This window comes from Mchenga conophoros, linkage group LG1 (genome assembly GCF_057382185.1).
Source record: "Mchenga conophoros isolate Kocher_MC1m ecotype Shallow Benthic linkage group LG1, M_conophoros_male_GT1.1, whole genome shotgun sequence".
Classification (NCBI taxonomy): domain Eukaryota; kingdom Metazoa; phylum Chordata; class Actinopteri; order Cichliformes; family Cichlidae; genus Mchenga; species Mchenga conophoros.
In genome coordinates this window covers 10,184,550-10,189,286 of record NC_140526.1, presented here as the reverse complement: position 1 = coordinate 10,189,286, position 4,737 = coordinate 10,184,550, and the positions used below count along the sequence as shown (strand labels likewise).

At 39.9% G+C, this 4,737-nt stretch overlaps 1 long non-coding RNA gene across 1 annotated transcript; it reads left to right on the top strand.

Annotated features, from left to right (window-relative positions):
• The first annotated feature begins 359 nt into the window (after positions 1 to 359).
• Positions 360 to 1,091, top strand: LOC146582912 (uncharacterized). The gene is made up of 3 exons (XR_014893086.1): positions 360 to 626; positions 717 to 754; positions 907 to 1,091. It is a non-coding gene; the product is annotated as an uncharacterized LOC146582912 (long non-coding RNA).
• Positions 1,092 to 4,737: the final 3,646 nt, after the last annotated feature.

The following is a 4,737-nucleotide window of genomic DNA, read 5'->3' as shown; positions in this document are numbered from 1 at the left end:
ACACCTGTTTCTTTCTGCTCTATAAAGTTTGATGTAAATTGGATTTTGTGAAATGACGATGGCTAAAACTCCTCCAAGGGAATCAAAACACAAATTTTTCCACTGTGGAAAAGTCAGTAACCATAGCTACTGTGTGATTGACACACAGCCCACTTCAGTGTTTATCAGTAACCATGTTTTGCTTCAGAGTTAATTCTCAACCACTGTCGCTTAGGGATGTATTTGCAAAAAGGCAATGTGATACAACAGACAAAGGACTGTAAAATAAACCAACAAAGTTAACACAACAGGAAGTCATATAGTTGCCATGGAGAACAAATGCACCTGAGCCCACAACACACAAGTTTTAAGGTGACGACCAGGATTTTGACACTTCATACTCCTGTGGACAACCATCAGCTGAACGACACGCTGCACACTCTCAAATTTTGAAAAATCATGGGCTGCAACACAAGTAGGGGGGCCACAGTGGTTGACCCTTCTGAAAAGCCAGAGGACAGGCCGAAAACTGCCACTTCCACCAAGCAGGCGCCTGCAGAGGAAACGAATGGAACAAAAGAAAAAGATGAAAAAACGAAGAGTTCCAGCTGAGCGCCACCTTTACACCGAACCTAACTCTTCTTCTTGTAAGAACATTTTTTCTTTAAATGTTATTCATAATCTGCCTTTAAGATTTTTAGTTATTACCTGACTATGTCCTTTCATTCTCCTTTTAGTTCTATCAATCAACAAGGATACAGCACCTCTCTGTAAAGTAAGCAATCTATGACCATTGCATAGGGGTCACTTTGATACAATTACCTCTGTAACTTGACCGCCGTGTCTTTCTGAAGCAGTTTGACGTGACAAATGGGCTGCATGGTGACTGAGAAGCGTTCTGTGGTGTCTGTGTTGGTGTGTGCACAGATTGGCCTGTCCGAGGGTGAAGGAGGACCTGTAAGCAGGATGAGGCGACGCTGCACTACTGTCCATCAACGTCTGTCATCTGGGCCAGGCACACATAATCAAATACGCACACTTCTCTAGAAATCCGACTCCTATTGTCAAAGTCTAGAAACTATTTTGTGATAAATATATCGTTTGGAGTATTACATTGCGTTGTCTTGAACCTCTGTTGCCTTTATGTTCTTTTTTAGGCGTCGTTTCCTGCGGCGTACCTTGCTTTGTTTTTTCACAATCATTTATTTTCATTCTCTTCTCCTCTTTACTTGCACTCACACACCTCTGGTCAGAGCTGATAGTTACAACACTCTCTTTTAAATGCTTCCAATACTGCTGTAGGCTAAAGCAGCAACTCTTTAAGACAGTCAACTTATGTGCTAGCTCTGTGTACCTTGCAGCTCTCAGCTAGATGGGATGCTCTGCATATGAGAGGGCTGCTACCGGTGTTCATTTGGACAGTCTTTATACAACAAATAACAAACTGCTGCCAAGAGCTGGATTGAGAAGACCTTCCAGAACTTTATGTTCCTTGCCACCAGGGGGCATAGAGACAGGGGAAACAGTTCCCTTTGCCGCCACCAGGGAGCAGGAGCGATCTTCCCCCGCTGCTGTGAGACGTCTGAGGCTGGTTCCATTTGCTGAAGACATTTAATCTGAAATATAGGTTGTAAGTTTATTACCAGTGAATGGAGCTGGAATGGAATAGCCATTTTACAAAGCCATATCAAAAATACCCATCTCAGAGGCAGTGGGAAATTACATGAAAATATTACCATTATACAAATGGAAAGTGTGATTGAATAATGCGCCGGAGAAGATAAATGAAAAGCACTTTGTTGGAAAACGTGGTACTAAATAGGTTTTTAATTTCAGTAGTGGGATAAAAGAAGCACATTTTTACCCCATTTCACTGCCAATTGATTAGTGGCTCCACACCTGCAGATAAAGAGGGGGCCTTATCGTCTCATTATCAGTTAATTAATATGCATGCACACATGCCAATTATCTTTCCTCTGCCATTTAGCAGAAATGAGACATTGATGTTTTAATGGTGCCGGAATGGATAACTCCTCTGTTGCTTTAAAGACAAGGCAGGCACATTGATTGACATAGCTGGGAAATGTTAAGAGAGACAATTGAATTAAGAGCAACCTGAAACGCTTGATTATTATATTAATACTTCTCAACAGCCATTTGCTGTTGCTTTCCAGGGGCTGTGAGATCAAGCAGAGTTTTTGATTAACTCTCTTGTGAAAGATACAAAGAGGGCAAAGCTTATGGTGCAGTCTATGTATATATATCTACCAATGAGAATCCATTATGGAAATATTTTATTTGAAGGACATGCAGAATAGCAAGCCATTACATTTTTCCACTATGCCATGACTGTAAAAAAGCTCAAGGCCACACCAAGTGAAGCAAACCCAAGATGAAAGTTATATTAATCATTACTCGGTTTAGTATACTATGTGCACTGAATTTATGTTCATGAGTCACAGGCCAGTGTTATGTGCTGGAGAAATAGGCAATATTATGGAAGGAAGCACTATTGACATTTTTCATTTCTGCATAAATGCTTGTGGTTGCACACTGTGCCCAAGGCTGTTAGCTTTTTTTAATCAGTGCTCTTTAAGCTCAATGCCACAATGCTAGGATGTTGGAGGTATTGCGATCAGAAAAAATAGAGCTAGAGAGACTGCAAAGTCTTTCAGTTAAATCCAAATCTAGGATCTGTGATTTTTACACACATAAAAAAATCACAGAGGACAAACTCATGCCACTGGAGGCAGCTGCTCACACAACTGTGCCAAACGAGAGGGCGAAAAAATGAGAAGGGCAAGTTACAAAAAGTATTTGGTTTGTAAGCGCCTTACTCAGTAATAGACCATTTATATGATATGTATAATACCCTGCCACAAATATTCACAAGTAGTGGTGTTATTTTCAGCCAGCCTCTCTTTAAAGATGTGTTCTTCACAGGGTATCTTTTGTGAATATATGATCAGAGGCACGACAGCCCTGGTCTTTAATCTTACACTGGCCTTGAAGAATGTCACTGATTCCAACCAGCCTGCACCCTCCTCCTCCTCCTCCTCCTCCACCCTCACAACTGCAGGCTACAGAGACCATCCTATTCACAGTGTGGTGCAAGAACATGTTTCTGGTTGTTTAGAGGGCTATGGCTTTCTTTATTTTGTGTTTTCAAAAAAAAAGAGAAAAAAACATTGTTAAGAACTTGTCACTACCATCTGATCCCAGAGGCCTTTGGAGTGCTGGTTCGTAAACAGCTGATTGTATAAAAATAGCTAAGACTTTCTCAATGAGCAACCCACTTTGACTTCATATCAGAAATATAACACGTTTTTGGTTTAATCTATATTTGAAGACGTAATATAGACCCCCAACACTGGTACATTTGGCATACACAAAAAAACCAAAACAATAATTTTTCTCCAAGTATAATAAAGCTAGAAGTCTCCGGGTCTGACATCTATCTGTTCGTGTGTCCCAAATTGCTCCGCTTGATAATGCCCACAGAAACAAGTGTGAAGAGAAAAAGCTGCAACCATGAATTGTAAAAGTTTGGGAACTAAAACTAAAGTTGGGAAAACGCTCAGAAATAATGCCAACATAGTTTTTGAATCAATCAACTGCATTTCAAGGCATTAAACGTGGCGGTAGATGAATTTATACATTTAGGATGTCAGAGTGCCTCATTATGTGATACCAGACGTAAACAAGGATGTTTAAATCAGGAATCTTAAAGAAGTGCTTTTGTTGTTTGTTTTTGTTTTTTACTGTTCTTGAATCTTTGGTTCAACACATCTAAACGAGGTAGTGCATATTATCATATCAAAGCACAAGTCCTCTCAGGTTCTTTAGCCAATATATCACTGTGTTGGTTATATCAAACTATGACATCTCTTACAGATGAGGCAAATATTACTATTACACTTCCACTTAAATACAAAAAACCAAAAACTATTTTCTCTCAAATATGTTTAAACTAGTAAAGGTGACTCATAAACTATTCTCCAAACCTCTTATAAAGGAGAAAAATTGAACACTGGAGTCCAATTTTGGGGAAGATGGCTTCCTAACTCATTTGATGTTTGCTGGTGATAGTTCAATATTCACAGACACGGACACCTCTTTTGGAATCACTATGAACTCATGCATACTCATACAGGCTAAAGTCCAATTCACTTCTATTCTATTCAGTTTTATTTATGCAGTGTCAAATCACAACAACCATCATCTCAAGGCTCAGGTTCACAAATTTAAGTACTTGGGATCACGGGCCGATACCCGTGATCCCAAGCTCCCGTGGTGCAAAAGACCAGCCTAACAGAAGTTGCAAAAGTCGGCGTTAAAGACAACGTGAGAAACCACATTAAGGAAGATATCAAGGAAGCTTGCACCATAGCTACCGATTGCAGGTATTAGAAGCAGATCATAAATGAGGTCCTGAGTCCATCGGCTCTAAAGGACAAAAGAAGAAGAGTTGTTGAGAAACATGTTATTTTATAGAGAAATAATGTGGTTTTAAACCCAAATGTTTGGCAGCAAACCCCCATTCTATCGGTTTTCAAACCTTTTGTGGCAAATGCACACCAAGGATGCAAGTAAATATTTCAAGGTACATAAATGCACACAAAATCGCATGTATGTCATCTGACACTCATGAGTTGGTGGTGCTTGTTTAAAGGATGCAAAAGTGGGCTGTCAAACATGCCATTGTCTCACAACACAAACATTATCACACCTGCAAATTTTAATTCCTGTAACAGCTCC